Genomic DNA, 20,346 nt, shown 5'->3' on the forward strand with positions numbered 1-20,346 from the left:
CAATAAATCAACAGCTGACAGCAGCCTTGAGCACCAACTAACAATAACATGACCTACTAACATAAAATAAGCCTTGACATTCGAGGTCTTTGGGGAAAGATTTATGGTTTTAACCTAATAACTGTCCTTCATGATATAGTATTTCCAGTTACAATCATCATGAAGTTTTCTTTCAGTTACAAATCTAAATCCTGATTTACTCCTTCAAATGTCTGGCAACTGTCCATTGATCACAGTGGATGCCAGGGTGATAGCTGTCTGAAATCACAGGATACATAAGGCACACTAAAAAGCTGCTTAAAGGTATCTTCCAACAATAACCCTTACAATTACACAACAGAGGATCTCCACTATCTCTAAACAAAGCACACTACATGTATACAGTCATAAGAAGACTGAGCACATGCACCTCTTCTTGCACTAAAGAAGTGTTTGCTTTGTCCCTGAATGGGGTAAAAATGGTGGAAATTAGTTACAGCTTCTAGAAAAGACAGTTCCACTGGGGGAAAAGTAATAATAATAATAATAATAATAATAATAATAATAATAATAATAATCACATTGTAGATTTTGAAAACTCACCAAAATATAGATATATACAGTGAATAATCCCAACTCTTGTTTGTTTAAGGTCTCTAGAAAACAATACATGCTAGCTGTTATGCTCACAGCAAAACTTTGCAAAGGCACAGCTCTCACCTAACTCAGTTCTGCTGTTCTTTGATACGATGGGGAGGAAGGGAGGGCAGGTGATGAAAAGTTTTCACAGCCTTCAGTCTTAGTCTTTTCTAATAGAAAGTTTAAAATAAAATTTGGACCAGCTCCTTGTCTGCCTTTAGTCCGCATGGCTTTATCAACTTTAACGGAGTTCTGCCAAGTTAGGGCGGCAAAAGAGCTGACCTTTGACTTCCCAGAAGACTCCTATTTTCCACAGCAGTTTTCTTTCGAATCTTTCAGCTAAAATGACAGATATATATGAGAGATGTCTATAAAGACAGCAAAAATGTCTCTTTTCTAAGCACTTCAGGCCATTTACAGGCAACTGTCAAGCACAAAGTGAAAATCACCATCACTTCCCCCACAGAAATCATCCTTGTAGTGAAAAAAGGATTTACCAAATCCCACAGATTGTTTTTACCAGCTATCATGCCCTGGCTTTTCTTTCCCTCTCTTGCAGGTCCCTTAAGGGACACTGCTGTGTGCCTATTTATTTACAACAAGGCACATTTTCTTACTTCCCTGAAGGCATGAAGTTCTCCTGTGGAGAAAGTGTTAGCCAAGAGCCTGTCTCCTGGAGCTTTCTGCTACAGTACATAGTTAAAGGTACTCCAGTAAACCAAACCTATTATCACAAGTGTGGATATCAAGGTACCTTTTATTGGTACGTCATTTAATACTTCCCTGCAAATGGCAAGTTGGAGTACAAAATTATTTAGCAGAGCCCTGCTGAAAAGGCCTTGGGGTACTGGAGGATGGCAAGCTGGCTGTGAGCCAGCAAGGTACCCTTGTAGCCCAGAAAGCCGACTGCATCTTGAGCTGTATCTAAAGCAGCATGGCCAGCAAGGTGAGTGAGGTGATCCTGCCCCTCTACTCCATGTTGGTGAGACCTCAGTTAGAGCACTGCATCCAGATGTGGAGTCCTCAGTACAGGAGAGACACAGAGCTGTTGGAGCACATCCAGAGGGGAGCCACAAATATGATATAAGGGATGGAACACTTCGACTATGAGCTGAGAGAGCTGGGGCTGTGCAGCCTAGAGAGAGAAGGCTCCAGGGAGACCTGATAGAGACCTTCCAGTATCTAAAGGGAGGCTATATTAAAGAAGGGGACACAACACCTTAGCAGGGTTTGTCATGACAGGACAGGACAAGGGAAATGGTTTCAAACTGAGTGGAGGTTTAGATTGGATACATGGAAGAAGATTTTTTCTTACAATAAGGGTGGTGAGGTGCTGGAAGAGGCTGCTCAGAGAGGTGGTGGATACCTCAAGCCTGGAGACATTCAACCTGAGCAACCTGATCTAGCTGTAGATGTCCCTGTTCACTGCAAAGGAGTTGGATTAGATGACCTTTAAAGGTCACTTTCAACTCAAATGATACTATGATAAAAATCCAGTAGGATGGCCAAGAGCTGACAGTAAGAGTTAAAGCGTTGTTACTCCCAGTGCTGCCTAGATGGGCATCCATTCTGTGCATCTGCCTGGGAGGGATGCAAAGTGCCTCCCACTGTTTTCTCTCTCTGGGCAAGAGGAAGACACAGACTGTACTAAATCATCAAAAATAAAGAAGGATGCTCATACAGAAGAGAGGTTAATGGACAATGAACACCTGTTAACACCGTAATTTAGGCGGGAACCAGTCTGCAAATCTTACTGTTCAGAAGAACTGAGGATGTTGTTTTGGACTGCAGGAAACCTGGTCACTTCAAAATGACAGAAATGGAGAAATAAAGCAAAAAGGAGTAAACAGTAACTGGAAGAGCGTTTAGAAAAAGCTTTTCAATGATTTGTACTCACAAAGAACAAGAATCGGAGGAAGAGAGCTGTTTGATGAAGGCCTTGAACAATAGCAAGAAAAGAAAAACAAACCCTAGAGAACAAACTGAACAACAGTTAAAACATAGGATAGTGGTGTCATGCTGTAACTACTTTACTCTGTATAGCTGGTTTCCTCACAACACCAAACCATTATTGTAGAAATGTTAAAATTCAGCTTAAAGATGACAGATGAGCACCAACACACCAAAACACAAGTTGACTTGAACTGCATGATTGCAATTGAAACTCCAGCCCTCAGCACAGAAACTTGTATCAATCTGTGGCAAAGGGAATCTTGAGAAAAACAGTAGCAAAAGGATTGTTTTCAGTTTATTATATGTGCAACTGGAAGCTCGTTAAGCACCTCGCTTTCTGTGAGCAGCATATGGCTGCAAGGAAGGCTGAAGTCAGCAGAATCTGTGTGATTAACAGCTCTTCCAGTCTGGCAACGCACTGGTACGAACAGAGACAGAAGCAGGCAGAATGATAGCATCCCTCATTTTAAAGAGGATTCCATTTCAGGTAGATTTGTGGGGCTTTTTTTTCTCCAGTCACAGATGCTATGGCAAGTACAGGCATTGTGTTAAACGCACTGAAAAAGGCTTGTCTGTACTTTGACAATGTCAGGCTTGAACTGATGTTTGAGCTATAGTAGCTCCCCACACTTCAATACCAGTCTTTAAGTACTTCTACCCTGAGCACAAAAGCGTCCTCTCAGTTCTCAGCATTCAGGTTTACACATCTATCACACTCCACTTTCCCTTTGGCAGCTCACACGGGAGGCTCCTCAACATAAGCACTTCCTTCCATTTCTGCCCGAGCAGTACCACGGGGCTTAAAACAAAACACCGGAACAAAACTTCCTGACAACGTAATAACATTTTTCCCATTACGCTCACTAAGTTCACGCAAAGAAGCGTCCGTCAGGGCAGCACAGAGCCCAGCCACCCTCGTACAGGTCCGTCAGCTCAGCACAACCAGTCCTACCTGTTCTCAGCCCCACCGCCCCAGAGGATGTGGAAACCCCCCCTCTGCAGTACAACCAGCCGTCAGAGAGCAGGCAGAGGTAAAGCCAGTCGCAAGCCACCAGCCAGCCACGCTGGGAAGATGAGCGCGCCTCTCCGTACGCATCGCTACCTGCGAGGGCTGCCGCGCTGCGCTCCCTCACCAGCCCGCGTCCCTCGGCCGCCTCTGCGGGACGGACGCGCTTTTATGGCCCCGGCTCGCCTGGCCCCTTCCCACGCCCCCGGGCCAGCCCAGTCGCCGGGCCAAGGGCCAAGTTACGCGCGGTGCCTTCCGCCCGGGCCCACATAGCGGGCGAGGAACGGCAAGAGGACATCCTCGGCGCGTTCCTCTCAGCGGAGCCCAACGTCACGCGAGCAGGGAGACGGGCGCACGCTCTCCCGAAACGCCGAGGGCGCTCCGCGACGGGCACCGGAGTGACGGGCACCTGCCGCGGACACCGCCGCGTGCGCGCAGCGGAAGCCAGCGGACGTCTGCACGCCGACGGGCATCTGCGAGGGACGGCGCGGGCGCGGAGCCGTCTCGTGCCGAGCGCCGCGGGGAGCCCCGCGTTGCCCCGTCCAGGCGGGGCGCGATGCAGGACACCCCGCGCGAGGCCCCCCACCCGGCTCCCCGCCGCGGCCCCGCCTCACCCCGGACCGGCGGCGCCTCCGCTCGGGGCCCCCCGGCCCGGGCCCCCGGCGCCGTCCTCGGTTACCTGCGCGGCGGGGGCAGGAGCCACCCCCGGGAGCGCCGGGGCAGCCCCGCATCCCCAGCGCGGCGGGGCGGGGCGCGGCCGCGGCCGGTGCCAGCCCGAACCGGTTGTAACTTGGCGGGGGGAGGAGCCGCCGGGGGCCGCCGCCACCGCCTCCTCTCGAGGCTGCGGGTGGGGGGGGATTGCCCGGCCCCACGGGCCCCGAGCGACCCCTTCGGGCGAGAGCCCCGCTCGCCTCCGCCGCGGCCCCGGCCCTCCTCCGAGTTCTGGGCGGTCCCCGGCCCCACCGCCTCCTCCCGCCGGCAAGTATCGCTGCCTCCCCCATTTTTATTGACGCGTCTGTGGCGAAGCCTCGCAGGCACGACCGCCGCTTCTCTCGCTTTTAACGCGCCCGGGTGCACGCAGCAGCCTCCCCGTGGAGAAGGGGATCGCGGCCGCGCCGCTTGGTGACCGCAGGCGCTTCCTTGCGGCATCACGGCCGGCCCCGAGCTCCCCCCCGTTCGGCGCGCTGCGGCTTTCCCTCCACGGTCTGCGACACCCGCCGCAGAAGCCGCCCGACACCGCGGCCCGTGTGACAGCCGTGCCGCTGCCCCGCCAGGCCGGCACTAGCGTCCGCATCCGCATCAGCTGCAGCTGGGAATAGAAATATTCCCAGACGAGTGGCTGCTGACGTTCTGAAGCAATTTAAAACGTGCACAGCCCCCGCAGCAGTGACAGGCATGGCAGAACTCCTTTTTGGTATCAGCAGTCCAGACTGACTCCTCCATACACACTTTGTAAAGGTCTATGAACTTCAGCGGTTTCTTAAGGTGCTTAAATCTACCTCAGAGTGTTCAAGAAAATAAAGAAACACTGCCAGGAGTGACAGATGTATGATATGAACTCCAGCCTCATTTCTGAGACAGTGCTGTAGTGCAAAAGGCTCTGTCTGTGAACTTCACAGCAGAAAGAGCAGCCCACAACACAAAAAGAACCATCAGGGCTCTAGAAAACTGGTGATGGGAGAAAACTACATGGGGTTTAACCTAAAGAGAAGGAGAGCAGAATGATACATAACATTCTTCCAGAAAATAAAACAAGTCACGGCAAAGAAAAAGGAACAAACTTATACTAGCCATAACCAAGAGGTCAGTGAGCTTCAGTTCCATCAGAGAATTTTGCGCTACATATTAGGAAAAGTAAGGTTAGTGTGGCATTGGCAGAGATTTCCCTGGGAGAGCGTGGCATTTCGCAAACACACGCACTGGGTTGCCTAAGTGAGAAGTGACTGAAGACAGCTGCCCAGCCAGCACAGTCTCCATTTACTTCAGTCATTCCTTGGGCTCCATGACAGCTGAAACGGAAAGGCCACTTGAAATTTTACTGTAGCCACACGAGGAGCAGCTGGAAAATAACAATTCTGAAATGACCATTCAAGTCGTGCTGTTTCCTATACGTAATAGAAAACTAACAACTTTGATAAAACTCATTTTTTTCCACATAAGTGTACAGATGCCCCAGTTCCCATTACGGCACTTGACAGAAGTGTTTTGCTTTTTGAATTCTGCAAAAGCTTAGAAAACAATGCTACAGGCTAAAATTAAACACAAAACATTTCAGTCTACCAAAATTGGTTATAAGCATCAGAAAAAAAGGGTGAGGAAGAATGTGTATTCTCAAGTAGATCTGCACAGAAGAAGCTAAAAGTTAGTTGTGGCTTATCTATACAGGAACATTCAAAGGAGTTGTGTATCAGTCACAGCATACATTAAAATAACCTGGCTCTTTCTGCAGAGGAAGTGGTCCAAGGCATATGCAATTCAACCTCAGATCACAAGCAGCTTTGGACCTAAATGAGAAACCTCACTTCAGAAATAAAATGCATTTTATGTGAGTGCATATTGATCCTAGTTGCTTTACCTTAACTCCTTTGGATGCCCTCCTATTGAGAAGTCCTCTGCTTTAAATTTAACTCTGCCTTTCATATGAACAAGCCAGTCACGCACATATCATAATTGTGAGAGGGCAGCCTTGCTAGTAAAAAACAGTCCTATGAAAATGAGCCATAGAAACCAAAGCCCTCCTCCACGTCTGCTTCATCCTTGGTTTTGCAACAAGCAACACATCTCCCTCCAATTCCAGGTTTTTGCTCACGTCTACAGTGCTTTGGCAGCTGCCACTTGGCTTAGTTCTCAAATCAGTGATAAATCTCATTTCTTCACATCAGAAACCCTTCCTAAAGGGCCTTCAAAGGCAAGCAAATTGTAACAGTGCCACAGCTGCATCTTTAATAGTTACGCTTTTGACCTATACATCACCAGAAGAATTCTCAATCTTCTGCTGCAAAATAGAAAACAAAGGGAAGTACAAATAAAGCCTATAGCAGCCCTCCCCAGCCTTAGGGCTTAGGAATCCAAAGGGCAAAGATACTCATGAAACATGGCCAGACATGAGACCAACACTTAGTTAAAAAATTACCTTATTTTGGTCTAGAATGATCTCGGGGTGTGCAATTCTAGGTCACAGCTGTATGGGTGTACAGATAGATGATCTGCTCTGCAGGTGGTGTAGCAGTGGCAGCTCCTGAGGGCATAGAGAAGTGTAGAGTGCATCCATAAAGCCCCCTGGAAGGAGTACTTGTCAGGCACTGAATGCAGCTGGTGTGCTGAATAACCCAAAGGAATTACTTCCTCAGTTTAAAGTGGTGGTTTTTCTTTGCTGTTGTTTTATTATCAGAAGGTACAAAATCTGCTATGGAGGAAAACCTCGAAACACAGAACTGTTCCACATAATAGACCTACTACTGTCCTCTAACCTGTGGTCCAGACTGAGAAGCACCCTTTTGTACACTTGCAGTCTTTACAAGATCTCTCTGTTGGTGAACTAACTCTAGAAGTACAAATTCAAACTAGTAAGTCCGAAGTTCGTCATCTGCTTGGGTGTTTTAACTTACTTGTAGGAAACGTTCATTAATGATTGAAGGGAAAAAAGGTGAGGAAAGCAATCAGTATAATTTACGTGGATGTATTAAACATCTGTGTTTAAAGTCACAGAGTCTAAAGGACAGTCATATGTTATAATTTAACCTTTCATGTGAGAGGCAGAAAAAACAAAGCTGCTGGACCACGTTAAACAGGATCTTTATACTTCTTTAAGATTTGAGTGAAAGGGAGCAAGATTGCTTAAGCTGCAAAGAACTCTGATTTCCCCCCAGATGCCCAAAGGGTACTGCAATAGTCCCTAGTGCCATCGGGGCTGCGCTGACAGGGAACTCAGCATGCAGGAGTCCCAGGAGTACCAGGTCCAGCAGCAGAAACACTTCATCTGCCTTGCCAACATGCAGCACAATGAACCCACACTGTGGTCTTCTGAAAGGTCCTGAAAGATGGACCAGCCCTGAAGCAGGTGTTCAGAATATTGCCAGGCTAATTGCTGTCTGGCAGACTGTGTACTTCGAAATGCTGATAAAGAAAGTCTCCTAAGTTAATCTTCAAAAATACGTGTACCAGATAAATGCCATTTTTGAACATGCAAAACTTGTAACAAAAAATAAGTAGTAGACATTTAATTTGAAAAATGCAATCTATGATCACCTTTGTAGCTTTTGCATTACTGTATATTTTTTTTAGGTTCTCACACTAATCATTTAAGTGATAAGGCCATGGAAAAATTATAGGAAAATGTTGCCTGAAACAACAACAACAACAACAAAAATTTTATCTTGTTCTTCATTTAAATATTTTTGCTATGCAATGCATTCCACTACTGTAGTCACAAGGACTGTCTTCTGAAGATTTCACAACTACATGTGCTTAATAGGTTTTTTGTAATAAACTAGGGAACTATCACAACTTTTCCATAGCGTAATTTTACTAATCGACCAGTGTCTATTCATTCTCTATGCTGATAAACAAACTATTTGGGTTCCCAAATTAATTATATTGTATGTATTAGAACATTAAGAAAAAAATCACAGTAACTTAAGGCATTTTTTAAAAAAATTATCTTTCAACAAAAATGCAATAGTATACATGAAATGATAAATAACTGCTGGTAGCATGAAGAACATTTACTAACTGTGTAAAATGGAAATAAAATGACAGTACTATATCTTCAAGCAAAGAAATATTCCTTCCTTTTCTCAGAGCATTCACTTTTACTGAACACAAAGGATGTATTTATTATGGCATAGGCCTTTCATGACCTCTGTGTTAGCCATAAATTCAGTGAGATCAATGCCAGCATACATCACAGGTGTATGGAGATTTTCTGATTTTCAACTGTCTTCTCTTACTGCACTACTCTCATGAACCATCCCCCACAGCAAAACAAAACTTAAGTAAGACCAGGATAACTCAGATCTGTCTTAGGGAAAAGATTCAATTTCCTCTATAAATTGGAAAAGGGTCTCTTATGGGAGAGAGGCAAGAATCACAGCCACCCCACTTGGGAACAGAACTCATACATACAAGTACAGTTACATGAGAGACCCAGATGTCAGTGAAAATATCTCTATGTTAAAAAAAGAAAAAAAAAATCATAATATACAAATAATCAATCCGCTTTCATAAAAAATAGCATTCACAAGGAAATACAATCTATTTCCCATTTCTGAACACTGCACCTCTTCCTGAACTGTTGTACATATATGAATACGGCATCTGAATAGTTTACTTACCTATGGGAAGGTGGACTGGCTTACACGACATTGACTTTTTTGTTTTCCATCACAAATATCAGACCTTTTTTCATCCACTGCTGAAAGTAAAAATCTGTTATATAGAAAATAAAAGAACCAGGTCTTTATTATTTCTGAAAAGCAGAGTTAACTTTACAAAGCAAGTACCAGAACATCCCCTCTGGTGCCATGCTACAAATCCAGGGCTGACTACTGCAATAATCAGAGCCATGACACAGGACATGATGAGGTGGCAAAAATGCATTAGAGAAGGTCCTTTAAGAAAACAATGACACCTTTGTTACACAGAACTATCTCCAGCATCTGCTTGTCAAGCGTATGACATGGATAGGGCTGTTACCAACCACATCACGTGCCTGATGACTTCCCAGTGGGACTCAGTGTACAATCTGTGTCAATTGATTGCTCTAGAAATGCTCAGGTACTCTCCAGGGGGTAGCTGTTAGTCATTGTTAAGACTATTTAGAATTTCAGAATGGCTTGGTTTGGAAGAGATCTTGAAGATCATCCAATTTCAAACACCCTGCCATGGGCAGGGTTGGCACCCACTCAATGAGGCTGCCCAGAGCCCCATCCAACCCAGCCTTGAATGCCTCCAGGGATGGGGCATCCACAGCTTCTCTGGGCAGCCTGTGCCAGTGCCTCACCACCCTCCGAGTAAAGAGTTTCTTCCTAATATCTAACCCAAATTTTCCCTGTTACAGCTTAAAGTCATTCTCCCTTGTTCTATCACTATCAGACCATACAAAAAAGACAGCCCCCTCCTGCTTATAAGCTCCCTTCAGGTAGTGGAAGTTGGCAGTGAGGTTTCGCCTGGAACCTCTTCACCAAGATAAACAAGCCCAACTCCCTCAGCCTTTATTCCTAAGAGAGGTGCTTCAGCCCGAGCATTTGTGGCCCTCCTCTGGACCCACTCCAACAACTCTACACCTTTCTTGTGCTGGGGGTCCCAGGTCTAGATGTAGTACTCCAGATGCAGTCTCAGAAAGGCAGGGTAGAGGGAGACAATCACCTCCCTTACTCTGCTGGCCATCCATCTTTCAATGAAACCTCTGTCAGAACAGTCCAAGGAGATGACTTCACCTGCATAGCAGAAATAATGACCATCTTAGCATACTACAAAGGAAGTATTTTTGTCAAGGTAGTCATAAGGCATGGCACGGATACTGGAGGAAGCCCCTCAGAAAGAGGGTTTGCTTATTTCTTAATGAAAATTAATCTACTTGCCATTACCACATGCTGAAATGTAATGGCATCCATCGATCACGGCAAGAAGGATGATGTATTTGTCTCTCTGCAGACAACACACACACACTTTTCATCTTGCTAGAGTATTAAGTTAATAGAGTTGGTAGCTTTTCCCTCACTTAGTTAACCACATTAAAATACTGAGGAAGGCATTTATATTCTGTCAACAAAATTGAGAGGTTAATAGGAGCAGTACGAAACAGCTAGTGACCTAAATTCATCTCAATGCAATCTCATGACTTCAATGTTGTCATTTTTTTTTCCTTGCCAGCTAAGTTGTAGCCTCATTTCCTATATTGTTCTCAGCCTAATCTTGCGTTGTCACAGAGGCAGAGATTTCAAATTACACTGCATTTTTGTAGTCATGCTTACAGTTTGTTACATAGCATGTTCTAAAGCAAGTCACAATTTATCTCTAAATACCCGTGAAGTGTCCCCAAAGGCGTGTGTATTTTAACTTTGTATTGCCAACACAAACTCAGTGGAAGGATGAAAAGGAAAGGAAGGTTCCACAATGGAAGAGGTTTATTTTAAACTTATGTTAAGCTGCCACCAGGCCTGTCTAAATATAGATTTGTCTACAGTAAACACCCTTAGTCTGCATTTAGTGCAGACATGCAGAGTTCTTCAGGAACAGCAAGGAGGCTTTGCATTCACACCCAGGTCCAAGATAATCATAACCGATGTCCAATGAAAGTTTGTAAGCATGTTTTTGTATGTAGGGAGGAACAATAACCAAGAAAAGCTTACCTCTACTGTTGGCCTTGTGCCTTTATCATCTGAGCTTTGGGAAGCTCCATGAAGGCTCTCGAGATGCTCACCAAGGGGCTTCAGCTTTCAAGACCAGTTCTTCAAGTCAGCTCAGTTTGCAAAGAACAGGTAAGTGGGGTCTGTGCAGACACGTTCCTTGAGCTTCTGCAGTGGCTTGCACGTCCCCAGGCAGGAGGCAGCTTGTGCTGGACACGTGTTGGTCCTGGCTCTGCCCAGTCAGAAATCCTGCCACTTCTGCCTGAGGTTCCTGCTAACTCCTACCTCCTGTCCTCCACTTGCTAATACTTGCTTTAGCTCTGGCTTGCTAATTCTTGTATTCAGCTACATATTCAACTATACTGAAATCATCTATATCAAGTACCAGCAAGTAGCCACATCTGTGAAGAGCTTGGACAACGTACTGTCACTAAATTAGCTTAAAAGTTATTTGCTCTGACAACTACAGTGTAAACATAACTGGTTCCACCACAGTACTGATACTCTCTCCAAGCTTGCATTAACTGTACAGCAGTGACTGTGAAGAGAATTGGAAACCTCTGTGTGTTTTCTTGATCAGAGCCAATCATTTTATTCATAGAATACCTTTCTAAGTAGAAAAGGTACAAATGTGAACAAGCATATTTTCACTGAAACAGCCTAGAGACTCCTTTGTACTCTGTAAATCAGGCATAAATGTGTAACTACATTTATGATAAACTTCATTTGACTTTTCAGCTTTGCTACTGGACTACTAGATCAGGACTGATTTGCAGGCTGTATTTTAGCAGACTAGCAGATCTGCCAAGATTGAGTACTGTGCTGTTGTGCTGACTCAGAGACAGAGCTGTGCAGTGTCAGCACCTGGGATGGCTCCAGACCTCAATGTAATATGAGCGTTCAGCTCTGAGGTGCATCACCTACCAATGAAATCACGTAACGAGATCTATCTTTGAAACCTTCACAATCTGGTTTGAGGTAGAATATTTCAACTTGTCCAACAACTAGTGAAACAAGTAGACAAAGTAGAAAACAAAACTGTCATTAGCACATATGCATGTTGCATACTCAATTCTGTCCTGAAAACAAGCTGATGAAGGTTTTTGCTTTGCAGCAGCTACCAACGCAACATATCCACAGAACGAGTTCTGACCAGATCTGTACAATACTCCTCTCTCACAAATAACACTCCTTATATAACATCACCTGGCCAGTACAACTTCAGTCTTACGGACCACCTGCTGCCCCTGCAAATCAAGCAGCAAATGCAACAAGAATCATGTGGGAGTACCAGTATCATTTAAATTAACAGCTCTCCAGAATGCATCAATGTTCAGGAACAGTCATTCATTTTGAGGGAGGAAGGAAAAACATTCTTCATAGCACCTGAGTTTTCAACAGCTGGTGTTAACACTTATCCTTATCTCACAAGGAATGATCCTAAGACTTATTGGTGTCACAGGCCAAAAAAAAGAGATGTGTGTGAGGAAAAAGAAAACACCCCCTCTAGGAATATGAAAGGCAAATACGGTGCTTTGGTATCCTTTAAGCTATAAAATCTCTGCACTCAGAGGATGAAACAAGCTGTGGAATATGCATATCAGCAAGGCAAAGGTAAATCTTCTGGCAGTGCACTTCAGATTAGGCAATGCCAAAGCAGAAGCTTTCCACCTTGAAAGTGAGATTAGGAGGGGCAGACAGAAAGACCAGCTCACTGATGCCAGTCTCAGAAAATCCAGTGCCATTATATACGTAAAGAGAGTTCCAAATGACTGATTTCAGTGTCATTCAGACACTGCTCAACAGAGAACTGAAATACACTCCTGTAAATATAAATGGATTTTGCCTCGGTAATTTCATAACATTTTGACATACAGTCTACATTCATTTGCAGGATTTCTGGCTTTGATCTTCTTATGATAGATGTTAAGATCTGATAAGCTTTTGTCCAAAAAGTTACACGTGAGTCATGATCTAATTTTTAAGACACAGCCTGAAGTCTCTACCTTGAATTCACAACATTTTGGAGCAAATTTGTTTTTCCCCAAAGCAAAAGCATGCATTTAATACACACACAAAAAAAGACCACTTTCAGAGGAAAGCTTCTTGAAAGGGTTGCACTGCCAAGTGTGCAACAGGAAACAGAATCCCACCTTGAAGTGCACAACACATGCTTGTAACAGTGCCATGAGACTGAGGGCTAAGCCATGGTTCTGCAGGGGCGTGCATTTTGGGGATAATTCAAGCAGGCTTTTAAAGATCTTCTAAAGCATTAAAAAGCCCATCTGTTCTTATCTGTTCCTCATCCTCAGAATGCGAATCTCTGTAACCATACTTAGTCCGTACAGACCTTGCTGATTTGCTCTGTAAATTGTTTTTAAATTGTTTTAATTCGTGTCATATAATATTAAAAAAAACTCCTCATATACTTCATGCATTTGAGCAATACTTTCTAAGGAAACTGTTAATGTGCACTGAAATAAGTACACAGTTATCCAGTTTTTTTACACTGTTGATTCAGCTAGCAGATAACACACACAGAAATGGGCACAGGAAGAATGTTACAATCCCATATTAAATCGTACATGCATTTGCTTATCATGGAGCCCAGGGAAAGATTATTCCATACCAATCGAGGCACACAGTAATAAACTACAAGAATTTCTATTTTCAAATATCCAGTATTTATCAGTGCCATAAGTAATGAGGAATTGCCTTATCTTTTTCACGACATTTAATTAGCGTTGACTGGTGGTATCACCGTGAAAGAACTTTGAAGAAACTCAAGTTTTAGTACATCACTCTACAAGCAAGCCTTAACTTACGTTAGGTATGTGACATATAGAGCAGCCAGAAAAAGTATCATCAGATTACCACAACAAACAGGTGTTTTGAATGAGTATTGGTTAGAAAATTTGAGCTTAGAGTAAACTGTTCAGCTTCTTCTCTCTACTGGTGAGTCTCATCTTAGAGTAAGGTTATTTCTCCATTGGTTTATGTGACCTATTTTTAGTTACTGAGAAGGTCCTCAGAAGAGCCACAAGTATCTGCAAGGATATTAAAGGGATTTGAGAGGCAAAAACCCCCATTCACTTGTGGAGGGAAAAGGCTATTCTTGTTTGGATATACTTATGTATTTTGGAAATATTTGAGACACAAAGGAAAGTTTATTTTAAAAATCTCTACATAGGCTTAGAATTTATTTTTAACATAGCATTCCCACACAGTTAATGTTCATGAACTGACACGTTACTTCTTCCACTTTCCTCTGCACTGAATAATCATTAAAAGAAGTATCTATGGTTACAGTTAGCCCAAAAGTTCAATTGACATTGACTTAATATGTAATTAGATTGCATCTTAAGTACAGGTCTTCACACAAAATGCCATTGCTTCATATTGCAGTTTATTCTTTTTTTTTTTTTTTTTTTTTAAACAAACACCAGTGCAAACACAATCTCAGAGCAGATCTACCCCAGTCAAAAGACTTAAAGTAAAACAGGAGAAGAAATATGAATTTAAAACTTGAGTAAGCGGACAGCGAATTAAGCCTGCAATCCCAGAACATTGTTATTTTTTTAAAAGGGAAGTTTTTTGCCTCAGGGTAGGCTGACAAACCACCTTAACTTTCTCCAGTTCAGAGATGGAAATCATCCTTCACAGCTTCCATTACCTGTTTTTGATGTCCTGCAGTAATTACACAACTGCTCTGGAAAGCAAAAAGGAGCTACGGGATCCTTGCCTCTGAGTAGAACACTTGGGAAGGGGCTAAGAAAAAAGTTTTTGCTGATCCATTGCTCTTCACTGAGACCTCCCCCAACCTAACCCTAAGGCTGGGATGGGAAAGCAGAAGAGAGCATGTTAGGTTTTTATTGCTTGTTCTACTTTTGGGGATTGGCTGTGGAGGAAGAAAGTAAACCCTGATTATCACGAGGGCAACTTTAGTATCAGTGGACAGATAAGGAGAAAGCAGCATGTTGGCCCCTTTTGCCCCACAGGAATGATGTTGCCGTGCCTTTCGCTGAAATCTGAGATCTGAACCCGGGAGGAAGCGCTCAGTTTAGAAATCACCGTGAATTTTTCAGGAAGGTGTAGAAGACTCCAAAGTTAATTTTGAAATCTGCTGATCCATTTGGAATTTGCAACCAAACTCAGTTCTCATTTCTACTTGTCTAGCTCCCAAGCTATTTTACAACTGCTATTTCACCAGTATGAACAACAGCTGACCCCCAATATCTAGGTAAGTCCTAATTTCTGCTATCAATAAATCCTAGTATTTTGGGAATCAAAGATTCACTGATGTCTGCTCAATTACATCTAAAAAGATTCCTTGCCATAATACATTTAAATAATATCAGGTAGGTGACAGTGCTGTAAAATAAGCAAACCACTACAAACTCCTTCCCAGAACAGTTTATTAAGAAGGAATCTGGAAGACAAGGAGAAAACAGAAAAATGAGAGCACTGAAGTTGTTCTGTCAGCAGCTAATGGGGCTACTATGAAATGACAGTTAAGTTTGGCAGTTTCAGTATCATTTATAAGAAAAAAATCACTGAAACACAGTTCTGCAGTAGTAAAAGGAAGCTGCCTCAGCAAGTATAGGAGACTGCTAAAAGGCAGTATGGACAAAAGATTCAGACCTGCATGAGAAGCAAGCAGCAAAAGATCAAAGAAGAAAAGGGCAAATAAACCTGGTAGCATGTTAAAAAAAAAAAACAAAAGAACAAACTTCTAAAGAAGTGAAACTTGTAGCCTGACAGACTCTCAGTCATGATCAGTTCAATCAGTGCACTGTTTATCCAGCACTTCACAGCTTTTCCCAGCATACTTACAGTAAATTGTATCACTATCATCAGACATCCTGTCTAGCCAAATACTGGGAATCTTTGGGAAATTACTTTCCTTTCATTTTTAAAAATATATAACCTGGGAAAATGGAGATGCCTTGTTTGACTTGACACATCCTGAAACTAAGAATATGTTTCAGAGTAAGAATATTATTCAGAATATTTCAATAGTGAAATGGAAATACTTAAGGAAAAACAAAACAGAACAAAACAAAATAAACACAAAAAATCCACAACTATTAATTCCAGCAAAAAGGTCAATTTCCTCTTCAAAAACGAGCTGGATTCCCCACTCGCTGGGTTTTTAACCAGTGTAAAGGAACTTACTCTGTTCACGTTGTGCCCTGTCCTCCCGTTATCCATCTGGCACACTCAAACTGCTGTCACGCATTACTCACAGCGGTTTGTTTCATTATTCAGATAACTTTCTGTAAAATGGTGGGTAGATAAGTTAAGCTGTTATACATTAAAACAGAAACTGAAAACCTAAAACTTTCCTTGCCCGACAGTCTTGCCCTGGAAGCAGCAGTCTGTGTTGCATGTCAGAAGTGTAAAAACCTGTCAGGGATTCTTGCTCTCAGCTTATGTGGGAGGTGAAATCACAGAAGCCAATTACTTTCCTTCTGTTTTCCTTGCTCTTTTTTTTCCATACCTCTTCCCTCCCCCCATTCTTCGCAAAGATAGGAACAAGCCAGAACCAGACAGACTGCAGTGAGGGCTCCAGCTCACATGCTGGCTGTGCTAAAGCTATGATACAGTGTTGAATCTGAAATGGGCTTTGTTTTGTCTTCCTGCTACAGATCAGGCAGATGCATAGAACTAGGAGAGGTGGTAAAACTGGAAGGACATTAATAATATTTCTAGCCACGTTCATATAAGCACGGATGTTTGGACTCGATGATCTCTTGAGGTCCCTTCCAATTCCTGTGATCCTGTGATCTCTTTCTAGAAAAACAAACCAAACCCACCAAACACATGCATTAAACTCCAGACGAGCTAAGAATGGTGACTGTTCTCAAGAGACCACGTGTTTACAAGAATCTAGGTAAGATTTGGGTTGAAATTACAGTTAATACGGATTTAGTGCAAAGTGCTCTCCTTTCAATTAGGTGGGTTTCTACAACATACGATAAACATAAAAGTCAAAGCTTTACTCTGTAGTTTTGACTCTCACAAACCATCCATCCAATGCACTGACACTTGAATCAGGGAGATTCAAGGAAAAGGGCATCACATTCCCAGAGCATCTTTGGGAAGCTATTGGGGTATTTCAGCCAAAAAATAGGTTTTGCTCTGCACTTAACTCAGAAATTAACTTCAGTTACACAGAGCCAATACTCATACACTTAAAAATAAGAGACACTTCAGTCTACACACAAGGTTTTAAAAGAAACGTCATGACTTTTCACAATATGAAATAGTTTATTTCAGAACCCTTAACTTTGGAATCCTTTACTACCTCTAGGAACTAACTGCATTAATAAAGTCCTTCATTAAACAGTCAAGACAACAGTCATACTAAACCTAGAGCTCCGTAATAGCGTGAAGAATGTAGTAACATTTAACAGGATTAATTCCTTAATACGTTGTCATGGCTAACATTTATTTTGGAAATAATTTAAATAAAACTTATGATATTTATGATTCACTAAATTTGCTGTAAGTTCTCTGTGCAGGACCAGCAAATAGATTACTCAACAGTTACATACAAATATGTTTGGATAAGTGACAGTACTCAAGGATGTATTATAAGACTTTATTCTAACCACTCATGCACAGAAATTCATATCTAAATAGTTTCAGTGAACATTAAGATGTTGCTGATATACAACACTGCAGATGTGGATTAAACACTTCAAGGCCCTAAACACAGTTGGCAACATCCAGATGTTCTGTGAGATCCCTGTAATTTCCTCAACTCATCTCTACTGTGAGAAGTACCTGCGCTGTTTAGATCAGAACCACTAGTCATGAGCTTCTGCCTTGTTGAAAGAACAGAGATGATCACACAACATGCATTTGAGACTATCACAGACCACTGTTCGGGTTTCATTAAATTCATGACAGATTCTGTTTAAAATACCTGATGTCCAGCTTTTACTCTTATTTCTAAATAATCTTTTACTCTATGTCACTCAAAGGAAAAAAAAAACAACCGTTTGCCAGAGCAGGCATTACCACCAACTCACTGATTAACAAGAAGACTTTCTCTCTTCCAGGGATACAGAAGAGGCTGTAGCCAATTCCATGACGAGCCCTCAGGTGGAAAAGCAGTACTCCCCAATACTCGCATTCAGTGTTTTCTGCATTCCAAAGAACTAATGGTCTTTCACACGCATCTTAAATCTCCATCTGGGAAATGCAGGACTAATTTCAAACTGTTCTTGCTTCTGCACTGAAGGATATTTTGTTCACCTCTCACCTTACACCTCAAAAGGTATATAATTGCCTATAATTGCCAGAGAAAAGGTGTATATAATGCGTGAGCAACTTGATACTCATACTGGCATTCTATATAAACGATTAGGGTTATCAAAATTGCTTACTTTACAATGCAGAGTTTATTTTCTGCTCTCAGCAGTTTATTGGAATTTTTATTATTGCAATGCTGAGAACCTGCTTTCCCAGTACAAGCTCCAGAAGAAATAAAGAAGAACCACTTAAAGAGGAGATCACACGGACAAAGGAACTTGAAATTACACTGATCACATGCATATTCTTCTCATTTTGTCTTCTGGAAGAATTCAATTTACTCTTTTCAGTTCAGACAAATGTCAGAGAAAAGATGAAAGGCATGAAGACAAACAGCATCAGCACAGCTCATTCACTGGTTAACACTCTCACCAGGTGCATCAGTATCAAGCAGGATACTCACAAGGAGACAGGCAGAACAGATTGCTCAGCATTTGCAGCAGTGGAGAGAATAAAAGCATCTGATGAAATACTGCATTGTAGGAACAGAATAACACAGAAGAGCTAGATCAGCATTTCACTGCAGAAGTACTCACATGTCCTGCTGCCCTAGAACCTGCAGTCATGCTACAGGGATTTTCTTGTATATATTATCACCAGATTAAATGGACAACATGCTCTTTATAGTGTCAGTGAGAAAAGAGTACAAAGTAAAGCAGCAACTCTTATTCATACACAGGAACACAGGAAATGCAGAGCAGAGAGTGCACATACAGATACATACCAGAGAAGGAGCTGAACAAGGCAGGAACAAGTGAATCCATCCAAGCAGTTTGGTAAGACTTGGACACTGAATAGAAGATGAACAAAGGACAACTGAGAAGTGCTTCCAAGGCTAAGATCTAAGCCCAGAAACTTAGCAATACAGCAAAGTACACAAAAAGTATGCTGTGCAGGCAAACTCTGTGCTAAGTTAATGCATGAATGCATACAACAATAAGAAGATGACAAAAACAGATTTCACAAGGGACAACAAAACAAAGCACCTACACAAGTTTCAGAAATGCATATCCACCACTGTTAGCTATCTAAGGCTTATAATTCAACACACTGCAACTATAAAAATGCTAGGACTGTTCTTATCGCTGCTTTCACTCAAAGACAGTTAACACAATGTCACAGCATCAAAGAGTTCACTACAAATAACAAAAATATCCGTAAATTTATATTAATCAATGCAATGCTTTAACAAAGACAAAACAGTACAAACAGTACAAATTATGGTGGATTTTTAAGATAAGTCTCCATTAGAATATGGCAGAATATGTCAAAAATAGAACTACTTAAAGCTGTCAATGTTTGACTACAATAAAAATCATGAAAAACTGTAACAGACTACCAGACACTATAACCTTTAGCAGTGCAAAAAAACTGGAAGGTATTCTCTTCCAAACTATGAAACAGAAAGCAAACCTTTTAATACGTGCAAAGGAACATTTTTCCCTTCTCTTCCACTCACAAATAGAATAGAATAGTAGCTGTACCGTTGTAAACTTCTTAAGACTCAAGAATGTATGATAGGGCCCATGTCCCAAATCATCAAAAAGTACCCGCAAGGTGTGCAGGCCTACTAAGATCAAAAGTTCTTGCTGTGGCAAAAAAAAGAGATAAATCTCACTGGAAGGAAATTGGAGGTCAAATATACATATTTAACTGTGAAAGATGTTCTGGAATTTTTAGTGCCCCATCCCTGCAGGCATTCAAGGCCAGGCTGGATGTGGCTCTGGGCAGCCTGGTCTGGTGGTTGGCGACCTTGCACATAGCAAGGAGGTTGAAACTGGATGATCATTGTGGTCCTTTTCAACCCAAGCCATTCTATCATTCTATGATTTTCCCCACAATAACAGCTCAAGAGACAGAGCTACACTTTTCCGAGATGGAAGTAAAGCTAAGGAATCAAATATGCACAGCTGATTGTACCTTGAATATCCACATCTGATTCAAAGCAAAGAGCATCTCAGGTACAAACTTTATTATACAAATAAGGTAATCCCCAGATTCTCCAATCAGCCATTTAAGTGAAAATACCAGAAACGGTCCAATTAGAATCAAAAACAGCAAAAACAGACAAGCACATATCTTTCACTGATTCTTAGTTTT

The 20,346-nt window shown here is 42.4% G+C and overlaps 1 protein-coding gene and 1 long non-coding RNA gene across 12 annotated transcripts in view; one reads left to right on the plus strand and one right to left on the minus strand.

Annotated features, from left to right (window-relative positions):
• The window catches only part of SLC16A9 (solute carrier family 16 member 9), a 26,033-nt gene extending 14,834 nt beyond the window's left edge, over nt 1–11,199 (minus strand). For 2 of the 10 annotated variants that reach the window (XM_042863480.1, XM_042863473.1), the window contains exons 1-3: nt 10,930–11,199; nt 9,862–10,014; nt 8,911–9,004 (exon numbers count right to left, since the gene is read on the minus strand). The gene's annotated coding sequence lies outside the window, so the exon portion shown is untranslated. Of the gene's footprint in view, nt 1–2,515; nt 3,491–3,673; nt 3,712–4,191; nt 4,211–4,256; nt 4,327–8,910; nt 9,005–9,861; nt 10,015–10,929 lie in introns of those variants that run through there. The other 8 variants (XM_042863484.1, XM_042863476.1, XM_042863483.1 and 5 more) reach the window with 6 other exon arrangements.
• Nucleotides 10,793–19,997, plus strand: LOC122175637. 2 transcript variants are annotated; one of them, XR_006177459.1, is made up of 4 exons: nt 10,793–11,058; nt 15,103–15,166; nt 16,724–16,819; nt 17,994–19,997. It is a non-coding gene; the product is annotated as an uncharacterized LOC122175637 (long non-coding RNA). The 2 variants fall into 2 exon arrangements; XR_006177458.1 differs by lacking the exon at nt 10,793–11,058 and having other exon boundaries at nt 14,866–15,166.
• The last annotated feature ends 349 nt before the right edge of the window (nt 19,998–20,346 follow it).

The sequence above is a fragment of the Lagopus leucura genome, unplaced genomic scaffold (genome assembly GCF_019238085.1).
Source record: "Lagopus leucura isolate 7727_CA_CO unplaced genomic scaffold, USGS_WTPT01 Super-Scaffold_739, whole genome shotgun sequence".
Taxonomy (NCBI): Eukaryota; Metazoa; Chordata; class Aves; order Galliformes; family Phasianidae; genus Lagopus; species Lagopus leucura.